We start from the raw sequence: 17074 nt of genomic DNA on the forward strand, positions 1-17074 counted from the left end.
AAAAATAGAATATGTTGCCACCTATTTTGTCACTATTCTGTGCATTTAATACTGCTAAACCACATTAAGTTCTTCAACCAGCTCTTCTTAAGTTCTTCAGTACATTGCACTAACAAGTATGCTCTGGAGAAATGCTTCTGGAATCACCTGCTGCCTTTTAAGATAGCATCAGAATGGTTCCAGTAATTATTCTGTCAATTAAACCCATTTTACTGACCTACCTGCACAACTGATTTGACTATGCAAAGTAATGATAACAATGAAATAAAAGATCAGCACAGGAACCACTTCCACAATCCCTGACTCCTCACTTAAATCCCTCTACGCAAATGTTCACTTTGCTAAGCTTCTCCTCTCTTTGCTGGTCCTTGAGCAGATATCTGGTCCTTTTACTGGTGCGTTTGTGTACCTGAATCTCATTGCTTGTTTCATTTCAACTGTCTGGGTGTGCTCACACAGCGCTGCAAGGAGGAATCCAGGATGCAGTCTGAGTTGCCTCCAAAAGGACAGGCTGGAATGTTGTTTAGTGCTTTGCTATTGCTTATACTCCAGTGCTAAATGACAATGTAGAATTTAAGTTATGATCATTCAGTTCCAGATTTTGTGGTGGTAAAATGAATCCTGGGAGAAAGACATCCTGGCACACTGAAGGTTTATTCTGGATCCTATTAATATTTCCTGTCCCCTGCTTCCAAACACACACTCTTATTGCCTTTTGATCCAAAAGGTTAGCCAGTTTTCTGGGTTCTAGGTGGGCTGTTCCAGGGAGAAGGGGGAGCTGTTGCTGGGGCAATTACAGTGTTTCTTTCCTTTATTTACAAAGAGGTTCTCTTTCTCTAACTACAAAAAAAATCAAAATAATAGTACATTATTCTACAGCTCACACCCCCAAATCTCTCCCATCCAAAACCTGATCAAAAATCTCTTTTTCTTTCTCAGTTTAGGTCACAGTACCAGACTTCTGTGGGTGTGCCCTATTCCATATTTATTATCCGAGTGATGTTTCTGCCTCCTTCAGTAAAGACAAGCAAAAAAAAGAACAAAGCAATACCCAACAAATTCCTCTGCTGATATATGCTTTCTTTTGGGTGGAGCCTGCTGTTGTTTCAGCTGCTGTTTTCCATTAAAGTGTTTAGTAACTTCTTAGAGTTAATCTTAAATGAGGAGTCCTATAATGCTCTGTACATAACACCATACTTTCGCTGAATGTGCTGATAAATCCTGATTTTTTACCATAGTACAGGACTTCGGGCCAAGTGGAGAAGAGTATCATAGAGCAATCCTTTCATTTTTCATCTGAATTTTGCAGAGGTTTCAAATATGCTTAAATTAGCTTTGTAGACTGTACTTCCCTTGGTCTTTGTCTTCTCTTCGTTTATTTATACTATTTTAGCCCCTCCAGCAACACTCAATAAATAATCTTTTCCTTTCTGTTAAAATCTACCATTGTATAATGTTGATTCCAATGCATGTTTATTACTGTCTTAGCTGAAAATCACCATCACCACCAGCCTGAAGAAGCTTAATTCAATAAGTTGTTAGTGCAGGCTAGCAATTAAGAATTTAACACATAGAAATTAGGAAAATGAAAGCAAACATGGCTACAGCTCAGCTATGTAGTATACACAACCTTTATGAACTTAAAGTCAAAGAATTTATTATTTATATTACACATTGCATACAGAATCAAAATACTCTTAATGTAATAGGATTTTTGATAAGCACATGACAGAAGGAGCCAAGAGAAGTGTATTTCCCATTGATACTGAGACAGTACATCTGATTCAGCTCAAGGCTTATTTCCAGTTTGCAGACTCAATAGACTTCCAGTGCTAGTGGAAGAAAGGCTAAGTGTGTGTTTTTCCAACAGAAAACTCAGAAAGAATAGACATGACCCCAGGATTTTTGAGATCTTTAAAAATTCATGTGTCCTGCCCATTCAAAAAACAGAAGATTTCTTAGTATTCCTCGGGCAGAATTGTTCTTTCCTTTTCTCAGATGGAAAATAAAAGTGCATTGAGAGATTTTCTACTAGAATGACTGTGGCATGCAATGTGTCCGCTAGCAGCTTAGAAGATGAGCTTCCAGCCAGATATTCAGTCTTGCTATAGTCCACCTTTAATATGCTACTCATGCAGGCATCCATCCATCAATGCAGTTTTACTACTGCCTCCCCATAGTCACACCAGTAAGTACATTTCCTTCCTTTGAAACAACACACTTTGCTGTATGCACGTGTCTCATCTGAGAAGCTTTAAATCGTCCTGGGACGTCCTTAACAAGACAGACCCTAACACATAGACTTTCTTTAAACCATTGTTGGCAAGTTCCTCATGAGACATACAGTAAATTCACTCAAATGAAAAAACAGGTCATCCCACCGTACCTTGCCACTGAATCACTGCATACCTCCCATTCCTGTGCTTCAGATGCAAGGACTGTGTTTTGCCACTCCATTACATTTTAGCTATTTTCCTTTTATAAAGTGAGTCCAAAGCATCACCAGATCAAAGTTCTCCACTTTTTCTGATGATAATTTTTAAAACTCCTTGGCATAAGTGAAAGTTTTATTATAAAATGAGGTCATTAAAGGACTGCTATATTAGGTCAATGTCAACTAGCAGAAGTGAGCTACCAGTAACAAACCATGACAATGGCAACAGTAATTAATGATGCTTAGCTACCTCACAGTTTGTAGTTTTCCGCAAAAAAAAAAGCACTTTTCATGCAAATAGGAAGTCAGAACCTGCTAATAATTATTTATAAAATGACATACTGTTTTGCAACAAACAAACATTATGTTAATACACAAAGTCTAAACATTCTTTTGGACTACATAATTATCCCCACTGTACTTCTGGGAAGGCAGAATTGTACAGAGGAGAACTGCACTAGCTCAGACACATTGTCAAATAGTGGCACAACTGAGACCTCAGTGCTTGTGGGTACATTTTATTATGGCTTTAAAATAACAGTAATTTGTGTAACGTGAGACAGAACCTTTCTTCTGCGAACTCCTATAACATTGCTTTCATTCTCATTCCCAGAGTTTTCGACAGTGATTGTAGTCTATAGCAGAGCTGAGCTAGCATCACACAGCACCAGGGGAAAACAGAGGATTATAACAAATAATGCACGTAGGCTGTCACAGGGAACTTAGAATGAGGACAGAGAGAGGTTAAGTACCAGCAAGAGGTCATTTTATGTAAACAGAAGTGGAGAGCACTGAGTTTAGTGAGCTGATTATTTATCTCATATTAGATTTTGCTTGAACATTTGGCTGTGGGATACAAAAATGCTAATGTGACTCTGTGGATATTCTTGAAAGCATAATAAATTTGAAGAGTAGATTGATAATCTCATAGAAATAAATACTTTGGACCATGCTAAAATGGCACTCACGACAATACCACTTAGACGTTAGAGATATTACAATAATTGGTTTCATGTAAAACAGATAGCTAAAGACATTGGATTAGTTCCCAGGAGTGTGCTAGAGTACATCACTGAAGATGGGTTCTTTAATTGAATGCATATAGGAATAGATATAACAGCTTCAGCCATACACAGTATGTCACAAACCTTAACAATTATGGCTACGTTTCATTTTGCACACCATCCCATCCCCAGAAAATAGCCTGTTTCGAATTTGAAGGTACAGAAACCAATCTATTTGCTTAAGTGGAGTTTTATATTCTTTGAGGAAGGAAACATATCATCCTGCTTTTTACTGAAAAGAACCTAGTATAGTCCTGGAGCAATATAAATAATACATCTCTCTCTTACACATTTATAAAGAATCCACCAGTATGATACATATTTAACATACGTGCACTTTAAATTTCATTATATATGTATGTGAACATGAACTCCACTTTCTCGGTTTCCATACATCGTCGTGTATAACTGGTTTATAAATATGGGCTAAGTATTTTTATTTTCATTTTCCATCTTATTTGAGTACATTTATAGAAGCTGAAAAACTGTTTTCAGCTTTGTTTATCCTTTTCTTACTTGGTGAAAGTGGTATCTCTCCATTTTTTTAAAAGGAGCTGCCAATATCTAGACTGGCTTTTTGATTAACTGCAGGAAATGAAGAATTTTCATTGGTAGAGTGTACCTACCCTGTACTGATTTTGCAGTTGGACATGTGGAAATGTAAATACAGAGCTACTCAAGCCAGAAGGACCACAGACCACTGCGATCAAATAATCAGACATCCTGCACTAAAGAACTTCCTCCAAATTAATTTTTTTTTTTCCAGAAAGATAGGTATCATAAAGCAAATGATCTCTACCTTTGGCCAAAAACATCTGTGCACTGTAATGGCTCTCTTATGAGAGTTATAAGACAATAGCTTTGGAAATAAAGTGCTGTGTTGTCTGTTAGTGTAAAGATAATGAAAATATGTGAATGGAAATCATGTGACTTCCTTGGAATGTTATATTAAATCTCTTGATTGACTCTCATAAATAGCTTTCAGATTACTGCACTAATTCTTTTCCCTTGGTTAGAGAGTTACTCAACAAGTTTCCAACATTTAAAAAATGCTTCAGAAAAAGTCTGAGCTGCTTTCAATGTGTGCTTTGAAGCATATACTGGAATTCATTACAAGGTTTTGCAGAATCTGTTATTCTCTTACAGGACAAAATTAGGTTGTGAAGCCATAAATGTCAAATTAGGTTGCTTGCATTTTGCACCAGAGTAGCCAGAGGTGTTCAGAAACCACACACTCCATTCACAACTGTGGAAACTGTGGTGGCTCTGTTTTCCTGAAATGAATTTCAGACTGTGTTACATTATTTATAGATACTGATAACCTAAATCTAAATGAATCATGCAGAAATAATGATCAAATCTTGCTTTTTTTAATTGACGAAGAAAATCTAATTCAGGTGAGTGAGACTGGTCATGTAAATAACAAAGCAAGAAAGACTTAGATTTGGATCTGTAAGTTTAATAAAAATACTGTTCAGGTATTTTTAATTTAGGCTAGGAGAAAGCTAACAGTCAATTAATAAGCTGAGCTCAGAGTGCCTGAATCTCCTGGGCAGACTCACTGTTGGTCCCAGGAGGGAGTGGATTGCATCAGCTCTCAATCCGGTGAAGATACTCTCCATGACACGCCATTCATTCACATGGCAAATATGGGGCAAATTCTCATGCCCAGTTTACTGTAACCCATACACTCAGTCTAGCTGGGTGGAGCCAGATTTTCTTCATGTACCGCTGTTGAGGATGCTAATGCAGAGGAATTAAGGGGCTCCCTTAGGCTCCTTACATGCATCACAATAAGCTACCGCACTGCATACAAGCACTACTGCATTTGAATTCTTAATGGGAAGAGTCAGTTGTTAGCATTTATTTTTTTATTTCCTTCATAGGATACTGTAAATGTTAATGTTAACATAAAGGAAGGATTTTTTAAATTATTATTTTTAATCAGATGATAAACTTGCTAGCTACTACTCACCAAGCAACACACTGGCATGTGATTTGTTTCTCTTCATTGATAATATGCTCATAGCTTTTTGTGCCAAGGCATGAAAAGTTCATTACTTACAGCAGGGGGTATTACATCTCCTTAGATTCTAAGTGTCAGTATTTTCTTGATGGACTATTTAAACCATTTTGGAGGCAGTAATCTCTTTTTTTTTGTTATTTTAAGGCACATCATGATTGTGTCCCTTTTTCTTCCTATCTAGACTCTAACAACGGTTTTCTCTTTTTCCTCTGGGTACTGATGATACATTCTTTTAGCCACTGAGAACTGTGTACTCATTGCCACTTTTCACTACCTTTTAGTCATTAGATAGTGACACCAAAAGAAAGACTAGCAGATACCTTAAGAGAGTTAGTGCAACTCTGCTCAAACACAAATAAAGCTGATGTAAAAGGACTGAACTTTGTGGCATCCACAAGTCTGTACATTTCTACTGAAGTTCGTCACTGTCTGCCACTAATCCCACAAAGCTTGGTAGGGATCAGCTGCTGATAACACCAATGAAAGAGGGTCTTTGTTATAATGCTCTTGGTTTTTTGTACATATTGAAGACCTTGTAAGCCTTATTCAGATTGTCTGTTACTTACCAAACATTAACAGTGTATATAATTCAGTGCTTCAGACAAATCTATATTCTTCCCTTTGTTTTTTCCAGTTACTTCCATTAATCACAAATGTTTTTATTTACAATTCATGCTTATGATTTAATTCTCTATCCACAATAAATGCCTCATAAATAAACATTTGATTTTTTTGGCCTTCCCTTTAGTGGCAAAATAATGATTGAATTGATAAAGTTCAAAGCTAGGAATGTTTTGCCTGTAGTGGATTTCTTATTACCATTATAAATGTTATCTTCAAAGAGTTAAAGTTAGTTAGTTAGTTATCCCAGTCCTCCCTGTTTAATGAAATTATTTTGTTTCCTTAAACTGTGTTTAATAAGTAATAAGGGATACTGGAAAATTAATATACATCTTGCTGTATTGATTTAGTTTTAGTTCATTCTGTTTTCTCTCTGAAGTCTATACGCCTTCAGGTCCTATCTAATCTATTAATTTCTGACATGCGCATCTTTCTACAGCCTAAGTGCCTCTGCTGTTCTTGAAACAGAATTTAAATCAGAGATGATTTAAATACTTACGCTTTGCTTTTTCAGCTGTTTACCATTTCCCACATAATTTCATTATATACTTCAAAACATTATAATTGTACTCTAAGAAATACCGTTATCATATCAAGTCTAACTTAACATTGAACAGCATTATCCAAGTATAGTCCCTGCATCCATTGTCCTGCAACTGCAGGAACACTGCCAGACCCTCCCATGAATTCTGAAAGTGCCTCGCAGCAATTCCATATTTAGGACTGCATTTTAAAATAGAGAGCTACTAGTGTTGGAGGGTAATGACTTAGTAATAGGTTGTGCATAAATAGGTAAGATGCAAGCAAAGTTAAGACTGCGGTGCTATGATAAATGCAATGAGAGCAGACTGCATAATTATTTGATGACAGCATAGGAAATATAATGGTGTGCTTAAAACCCACAAAATGCTAAATTCAAACCTACAGAGTGCAGAGCCACTGTGACTGAAGCAGCTACATTTAGCAAAGTGAGGTGCCAGCCTTAGCATTAGTTAACATATTTAGGATGAGCCCAACAGTTTGGGAGAGATTTACATTCAAAAACAGGCTCCTAAACATGATGCCAAGAGGCAAAGGATGAAGAAACAATCTCTGTATATCAGTCTCACCCCTTCATGGGTATCAGATATAAAGAGATGGGTAAGCATATCAGCAGTTAAACTGAACTACATGAGAACAGGGATTGTGTTGACCAAAGTAGTTTTTGTTTCATTTTTCTCAAAGGAAATTAAAACTGTCTTCTTAGATTATTTTTAAATTGGAATCAGAATGTTTCACTTTCAGAAGCTGAATACCAAGAAAGGGAGGTTAGACTCATAGAACTGATGCAGAAGACATGTCTGTTTTTAAAGTCCAATGATTACAACATTCTTATAGTCATTCTCAAACTCTTTGTCTGTCTTAAAGGATTTTAAAACACAGGTACATTTAGTAGTGTACATTAGTGTACATTAGTACATCGTCTTATCTCCCAAAGAGTGCTTACACATTTTCTGGAAGATTTCAAGAATTCAAAACCTATGCCAGGGACTGTTGTAACAACTTAGCAGTATGGCTGATTGCACTCCAGGATCCACGCTGTATTTTTGTACCTTTAACTTACCATTACAGACGTGAAAAGCTGGCCCTCTCAACGGACATGCACCACGCTGTGTTTTTCAGTGGGGCTGTTCCCAGTCTTGCCTGCTGATTATGTTCAGTTGCATCAATTACTTAACCATTTTCTGAAAAAGAGGGACATTGTCTCAAGCCTAGAAGGCAGAGAACTCACCTAAGCCATAGATTATTTTGTTGACTTCTGTGTCTCGAAACAAACTCCCTGATGTAAAAGAAAAATTTTCAAACCCTCCAGATATTGACTGGCTATTAATGGAAACTTAAGACAGACATATTCACAATCCTAAATCCACTGCCCACCAGTCTAGAAGTGCTTCTTATTTGATAACTCCATCAAATCAGACCCACAACTGAATCAGTTTTGTAACTAAAATCCTGATACACAAAGCACAGTCAGAAATGGAAGATGGAATGGCTGCACCAATACTGCCCTGTAAAATTATCCTCAGAGTCAGCATCAAGGTCAAATCAACCAACTCTGACTAATCAAGTTAGAAAATACTCCTACATCAAATGCCAGACATTGACACTCACACTCACCTCAGCCCAAGATTGCTAGCCACTCAAACCCTGCCTTCTACACTGCCTGTCTGTTGTGATATGCTGCCTCAATTCCCTGTCCCCAAGCAGGAGCAACTGAGATAGGCAATGATCACACTCTTGAATAATCACTGCTTCTGCCTGCAAGAACACAAGAGCACACAAGTAAAAATATGACATTAATTCCAGATTTAATGTTCTCTGTACTGCAAGGGGAATGCACTGAATGGGGCACTTTCGGGGCCAGCCAACATGGATTCATGAAAGGCAAGCCCTGCTTGACCAGCCTGATCTCCTTCTATGACCAAGTGACCCGCTTAGTAGATGAGGGCAGGGCTGTGGATGTAGTCTATCTAGACTTCAGTAAGGCATTCGACACGGTCTCCCACAGCATCCTCCTAGACAAACTGGCTGCCCGGGGCTTGGATGGGTGGACTCTTGGATGGGTTAAAAACTGGCTGGATGGCCGAGCCCAGAGAGTGGTGGTGAATGGGGCAAAGTCCAACTGGCGGCCGGTCACTAGCGGTGTTTCCCAGGACTCAGTTCTGGGGCCGGTGCTGTTCAATATCTTTACAGATGATCTAGATGTAGGGATTGAGTGCACCCTCAGCAAACTGGCAGATGACACCAAGCTGGGTGGGAGTGTCAATCTGCTGGAGGGTAGGAAGGCCCTACAGAGGGATCTGGACAGGTTAGATAGATGGGCCGAGACCAACGGCATGAGGTTCAACAAGAACAACTGCCGAGTCTTACACTTCGGCCACAACAACCCCCTGCAGCACTACAGGCTGGGGGAAGAGTGGTTAGAAAGCGGCCCGGCGGAAAGAGACCTGGGGGTGCTGATCAACAGCCGGCTAAACATGAGCCAGCAGTGTGCCCAGGTGGCCAAGAAGGCCAATGGCATCCTGGCCTCTATTAGGAATAGTGTAGCCAGCCGGTCTAGGGAAGTGATCGTCCCTCTCTACTCGGCACTGATGAGGCCGCACCTTGAGTACTGTGTCCAGTTCTGGGCCCCGCACTTCAAGAAAGATGTTGAGGTGTTGGAGCGAGTCCAGAGGAGGGCGACCAAGCTGGTGAAGGGTCTGGAGGGTCTGACCTATGAGGAATGGCTGAGGGAGCTGGGGTTGTTTAGCCTGGAGAAGAGGAGGCTCAGAGGTGACCTTATTGAAGTCTACAGCTACCTGAAGGGAGGTTGTAGTGAAGTGGGAGTTGGCCTCTTCTCCCAGGCAACTAGCGATAGGACAAGAGGACATAGCCTCAAGCTTCGCCAGGGGAGGCTCAGGTTGGACATTAGGAAGAATTTCTTCTCAGAAAGGGTTATTAGACATTGGAAGGGGCTGCCCATGGAGGTGGTAGAGTCACCATCTCTGGATGTGTTTAAGAAAAGACTGGACATGGCACTTAGTGCCATGGTCTAGTTGACATGGTGGTGTCAGGGCAATGGTTGGCCTCGATGATCCCAGAGGTCTCTTCCAACCTGATTGATTCTGTGATTCTGTAATGGCCTAGAGCTCATCTGCCTTCTGAGTCTTCTGCAGTCTGCCACCCTCAGCACAGAGATGGACTGGCAATATATTGTGGAGATGAGATAAAGTTTTCCTTTGTCCTCCTGCAAGCTGACAAACTCTATGGACAGCTCAGCTTTAAGTTTTAAGCAGATGTCACAAATGCAGTTCATCGGGTGGTCCTGCATTAGCACGGCTCATTCTGTAGGATGCAGAAGACAGGATACACTATTTCTTCATCTTTACTCTCTTTCTGTCCTCACCACTTCCTCTTCTTTTTCACCTCCTGACCTTTCTGAAAGACCACTTCCTTGCTATCACACGATTCAATGCTACTGGCTATTACCCCTCGAACTCTGGTACAAGTTCTGTGAGGTCCTTCGTATCACACAAGTCCATTTCCAAGAAGGAGCTGGGCAGTCATGCTGGAACTCCATGTGGGAGCCTGAGGCTTGGGCTGCCATGCGACCCTTGGGAAATTGGCCGAGGCAGAGGAGGCAGTCTTGGTATTTGCCTCAAGTTGATGTCTCACACTCCACAATCTCATGGTATCATGGTAAAATAAACCAGGTCTCATCGCCATTCTGACATTGTGATGCCTGGTAAAGCATCCCCTTGCTGGGATGCCTTAGAAGCACAGAGAGTAGACCATATAAGCAACAGTGCAGACAGCACTAATCCATGAGGACAATCTAATCCTAATTTTTGTCCACTCCCAGCCTTCACTCTCGGTTCCCCTTTCTCCAGGAGTTAACACTTCGGCTGAAGTTTGTAGGCCATGAAGACACCTCATACTAACTTATTCCACATCTCAGTATGCAAAGTACTAGAAGATAACATCAAGAAAAAACAAATATGGATGTAAATTTATTAAAAGTATGAGTAACCTCAAAAGATAGCCAACAAAGGTTTGTGACAATTAGATTCAGAAGTGAGAATCAAGGTTTTCCATCGACAAAAGTCAGCAGACAATTTGGCTGTGCGTAACCAGCAGACATTGGTGTTATGTCACTTTCCTAAGATAACTTGCCTAGGTAAGACAGTATTTCCTCACTGACTATAAGAGAAAGAACTCTGCTCTGAGACAGGGTTCTTCTTGCACTGGGCTCACCCTACAGAAGTTTTCGCCTACAGCTGTCCTAGTATTTTTTACAAATTCTTGAAAACTATGTAAGATTTCCTCCCTAATAGTCTGGGCACAACTTACCGATCCCCAAGAAGAATTTACAGTTTTTGACTATAAACTTTTTTCTCTGTCATAATCCATGTCCATCGAGCCTCCTGTTGACAGGCAGGCTCAACAGGAATCAGCAGTGTGCCCTGGCAACTCAGAGGGCAAACCGCATCCCGGGGTGCATCAAACACGGTATAACCAGTCGGTCAAAAGAGGTGATAATCCCGCTGTACTCAGCGTTGGTGCGGCCTCACCTCGAGTGCTGTGTGCAGTTTGGGACCCACAATTTAAGACGGATGTGAAGGTCCTTGAATGCATCCAGAGGAGGGCAAAAAAAGCTGGTGAAAGGGCTGGAAGGCATGTCCTATGAGGAGCGGCTACGGACCTTGGGTTTGTCTAGTTTGGAGAAAAGGAGGCTGCGAGGCGACCTCATGGCTCTCCACAGCTTCCTGAGGAGGGAAAGTGCAGAGGGAGGTGCTGATCTCTTCTCCCCGATATCCAGTGACAGGACACATGGGAATGGCATAAGTTTGAATAGGTGAGGACTTCACCATACAAGGATAGAAGACTTCAGGCTAGAAGACTTATTTTTTTTTCTTAAATGTATTCTCCACTTTTAAGGTCATCATATTTTATTTAACAGACATTCATGAAGTACATGATCACATGCGCTTCACTCTTGATTGGAAGCCTGACCCTGGGAGATGAAATAGTGTTATGCTCTTTTGTTAAATTCTACTTTTTGTTGAGCCACGCTTCATTGCAATGGGGAAACTTTGAATTTCTATGCTTATTTTCCATGTTAAAGCCAGGTGAACTTCAGTCGTAGTTCCCTTTTTTGACAGTCTTTCTTTCTCTATTCTGCTCAGGCCCTAGCCAGATGAAATTGCATTTAATTATTTCTTACAGTTCCATAGTATTCTAACTTGTCTTTTTGAAGAGAGGCCACTTTCTAGCTTCCAAATACCAGTGGGGCAATGGAGTACTGTTGTTTTCTGAACTGACTTTCAAGAGTCTCTCCTTGACAGCAAATTTATGAGGGAAATAAAGGTGCTTTGTGTTTGACAACAATACAGGCTTTTTTTTTCTCTTTCTAAACATTCTTGAATCCGAGAACATTCTTGTTTCTTTGCTTTGTGCCCACGGGAACTAATGTCTCTTCATTCCTAAACACGATTCAGTTGTCTTCCATGTAAGTCCTGTCACCTGAAACTTTGCTGATTCTGGGACCAAATTGTAATTCTGTAATTTCTCAGAAAAAGAAATCACCTTATCCCAAGTTATACATCAAGGAGCTGATGCAACAGAGCACAGTGTACTGAATATGGTGAGTGCAAAACTGGCCCACAGACTACTGATCTTGACTATTTTCTTTGGTGATCTGGAGCTGTAGGATCAGAGTAAGATCAAAAAGGCAGGTCTATGGAAAGGCAGTCTGCGTCCATTGTGTTATCCTCTTCGGGCACAGCTGAGCTGCTGACAGGAAGGATGTGGTTCAGGGTGACATGAGGCTTGAGAAGTGACCCTCCATGACGTGCTTGTTCTTGTGAATATTGTGATCGCAGCGGTGTTTACGATTGCCTAGGTACTAGGAAGACTGAGTTTCCCTCTCCTGATGTTACCTGAAAGGTTGTGGCAGCTAGAGATAATGACAAAGGGTGAAGTAGCAGGCCCTCCAGGGCAAACACAATCTGTACAGCATGAATATTATAAGAACCTTTCTGGGACTGTAGCAAGATAACTCTTCAGCAGTCGGTATCCCCGAGGGCTTTTCATCTGATGTGCATTCTAGAGATAGCCCAGGGGCCTGCAGCTTGATCCACACAACACAATCCAGCCTGAGGCGCCATGAGAGGGGCAGCACTTGAGGGCATCTTGAAACAGCCATGAAGACATACTCAGTCTGACCTGCTGAAGCGAACACTGGATTCTAAAAACTTGAAACACTCGTCTATAACACATGGGAGTACACACATTCATCCAGGGCATATCTTACAAAAACTGTGACCATAAGATAGTATTACCAAATTCAAATTAAAAAAATGGTGCAGTTCTGCCAAACCTCAGCAAGCAAAATTGCCATTACACTGAAAGGCGTACAGACTCAGTCCTGTCCAGTTTCACCCTTTAAGTAGCATACTCCCCCACTGCTGGTTAAAATAATGTCTTTTGGGAGTTTTGAGGGAAACAGGACAAAATACCAACACTCTTCTCTGTGTTTTCTTTCTTGCCTTTGTCTACATGCTACCACTTCGGTTGCAGGTGGTGGTGTTACTATTAATACTAGAGAAAATAGATCTTTGTAAATTCTCCACAAAAGTCTGTGAGAGCAATGCAAGGCAACACGATTACATGGTAAGAGTGGGAAAAGCATGTGCTTGTAACAGAGGTTCCCAAGTAGGCACTTTCAAATGCAAAAGGACCTTAAAAATATACTTTTCTGAACTAACTGTTTTTAATTTGCAGAATTTGCACTTATTTGTAGAAATAAATCTCTAGAAATGTACATATAACAGCAAGTACATTTTCAAATAGGAATTATTTTCAGCAGAGTAATGCTACGAGTTCATTCTTTCTTAAACAGCAGGCACACTTGCTATTCTAAAGCTGCTACATGCTGTAATCAGTGTCATTAAAACATGAGTTAGACTTCCAAAATCATAGGAGAGACTTAAAAATAACCAAATATCTGCTCTTTTGGTGGTTTGTACCTTTAGAAATCATGAGAAGCCTTTCTCCAAAACTGTGGGAACTAATTTTCAAGAGTGGAATCTGTTTTGAAAGTTTATCTGAACACTGAACACCAGGGATTGACACTTTAAGAAAAATATCATAAGACTTGGGATAAAACAACAGGATCTAGTAACAAGGCTTATCACACAGTTTTTTACTTATCTGCTGTAACTTATATGTACTACATAAATTTCTGAGTTTAACATCTACCTGCCTGAAAATTGTCATGCAGTAATTAGTAGCTGACAGACTACATTTATTTGCATGCTCGCTTTTTAAGTTCAAAGACAAGCCATGAGGGTAATGAGATTTTCTATGAACCACCTTCTTGTTGTGTTCCATCAAATCACCTTTATTACAATTAACACATACATCTCAGAATCCTTGTAAATACCGAGTACACACAAAGAATGCCAAGAAGAAGTATTTCCTCAAACTATCTGAAGCTATCGAAGAAAGAAATTCTGTGAAAAAGCACTGATATCAAAGAAAGACAGACAGAGCAAATACTATGAAACAACCTGTTATTGAGCTAGTCAGTGAAGGGCAATAATGACATGACTGCTGTGGAAAAAAAAATTCCTCACACATTTTGAGTCCTATCCCAGGCAGCTGCTTGAGGGATCATCGAATATGCTAACCAGCTCATCATGTTCTCTCCCTGCTATTCTCACAACTCCTTCAGCATTTCCTTTCATTAAACAGACATTAACTTTTGCCACTGTTTGATCCATGACATTAACCTCCAGCTCTGAACTGTGAAATGTCAAGGACACAACGTCGTGCACCTTCTCTCACGCTGACCCTCATTCTTGTAATAATTCCCCCTTAAACATCCCCATCTATCTCATAATCCTTCTTGAAAACCCTACTTAAAATTTCTTAAGAAACATTTGGGCAACAGTATGTGAAGATCACAGACTGTCATACAGACCAATAATGGTCCTGTATTTCCTTGTATTCACTCAATTGCCTTTCCATTAGCTAATTTTAGATGCTCAGATCTCCAGAGGCTGCCTTATTGTTCTGTGTTTGTACAGCACCTGGTACTTGGTTTGGGTTCTTACTGGAAGTGATGCAAATAAATATTTTGACATACAGATAAGATTTCTAAAGGCTCAAAAACCAAAAAGAGAAGAAAACTAGTTGGTTTTAAATCTATCTTATGATTTTGAAGGTCTGACATGTTTTTAACAACATTGACTGATGAAACCATTAATGCTGGTTTAAAGTCAGTGTAGGAAGAAATGTCTGTGCAAATCAAGTATTCTGATTTTCATATCTTCTGCAAAGGTAAGAGACCTAAACCCTGATATTTCACTCCGTTTTATGGAGTTGTAGTCTATGCACATCCACAAGACCAGAAGCTTTTCAGCAGAGCAACGTGCAGAGCTTGGATCTTTGGAAAGTGTTTTTTGTCATGTGTTTCTCTTTAGTAGAAGACCTCTAACTGCATGGCTGGGTCAAAGAAGACAGTGACATTTTATCTAGTATTAATTGCAGATAAGAAAGAAAGAAAGAAAGAAAGAAAGAAAGAAAGAAAGAAAGAAAGAAAGAAAGAAAGAAAGAAAGGAGTGTCCAAAGCCAGAGAAGAAGGAGCAACGGTGAGCAAGCAGCAAAAACCTGGATACAAAATAGTAGTACCAGATCCTGCATAAGCAAGTCTCATTCACAGCTGTCTCATTATCGAGCCATTCCACTGCAACACTTACTCACAGATTCCAAGAATGGGGCTGGATGCTGAAAGTGTCACTCATAAATACCTAGAGGCCAGAGTGGACAGGTACATGAGGCAGTATGATGCTGGGACCACAAAGTCTAATGACACTCTTGAATGTAAGAGAGGGAGTAGAGAACCAGGATAATAATTTATTGAGGTGTTAGAACTATAAAAATGATGGAAGGGCTGAGAAAATATCCTTTCAGTCAGAGACACAGGACTCACACACACTAATGCAAGCATTACTGCAGATTAACGAGTTGCCACATGTCAGTTGACCCACAGTCACCATCTGTGTACTCAATCTTGGTTTGTGGCCAATGCAAAGCAATTCAAATTAGCTTTGCCCTCTTTAAAAGAGGGGAGTTGATCAGCTTGGTTTATCAAGAAACAAAAATGAGAAATTATTTCATTACAGTGTACAAGAATGCTCATAGGGAGAAAAGTCTGAGTACTGAATAGCTTCTTAACGTACTGAAAAAATTGTAATAACAAGGAACAGCTGGAAGACATTGTAGTTGTGACTAGTCATGGTCATAAAACACTAACAGAAGCAGTGGATTCTCCAAACCGTGTAGTCTTTGTATCAAGACTAGATGTCTTCTAGAAGGCTCACCCAAGCACAAGTCTTCAGCTTCAGAAAAGGGAGAGATGAGTGAAACGCACAGTCTGTCAAGCAAAAAGGCCTAGCAGTTTCATTGGCATGGCAAAATTTTTAATCTATGAAGTTAAAGATCAGAAGACATCACTGCAATCATCTAACATAACCTGATGTGTAAATACGTTCTGTAGAATTTAAAAATTCATTGCATGATGATACTTAGTTGTGTATACTCTAAGGGAAGGGAAGACCTTCTAGCAGCTTTCCAGTACCTGAAGTGGGCCTACGGGAAAGCTGGAGAGGGACTTCTTACAAGGGCATGGAGTGACAGGACGAGGGGGAACGGTTTTAAACTGAAAGAGGACAGATTTAGATTAGATATTAGGAAGAAATTCTTTACTGTGAGGGCGGTGAGACACTGGCACAGGTTGCCCAGAGAAGTTGTCAATGACCCCTCCCTGGCAGTGTTTAAGGCCATGTTGGATGGTGCTTTGAGCAACCTGGTCTAGAGGAAAGGTGTCCCTGCCTGTGGCAGGTGGGTTGGAACTAGATGATCTTTAAGGTTCCTTCCAACCCAAACCATTCTATGATTCTATATCAAACTGAAGATGCAACCACTAGATACATTGATATGCTGCAGATTCAGACTACACCTGACAGAAGAGCTGCTGCAAAAGTAAAAATCTAGTATTATTTGCCTTTCAGACACCAAGTTTTTTCTTCCCTTCAAAATTTATAAATAAATATGCCACATTGGAAGATATATATGATAGATAGTTTAAGAATGCTAGTTTGGGTAATAGCGTGGTAAGTATTGCTCTAAAGGTATTACCCTCATCTGATACAAAAATGAAGATGTAACATCACACGTATTTTTAGCAAGAATGAATATTTATACTTAACCTGGTCACAAATCTATTCATTATGTGACATACAGATAAGAAGTTTAATGCATTAGCACTGGTACAATTATACCTGTACATGCCCCATTAACTGAAACATGCACAAGTCTTAAGGAGGAGAGGGGTTTATAATACAA

This window comes from Nyctibius grandis, chromosome 1 (genome assembly GCF_013368605.1).
Source record: "Nyctibius grandis isolate bNycGra1 chromosome 1, bNycGra1.pri, whole genome shotgun sequence".
Taxonomy (NCBI): domain Eukaryota; kingdom Metazoa; phylum Chordata; class Aves; order Nyctibiiformes; family Nyctibiidae; genus Nyctibius; species Nyctibius grandis.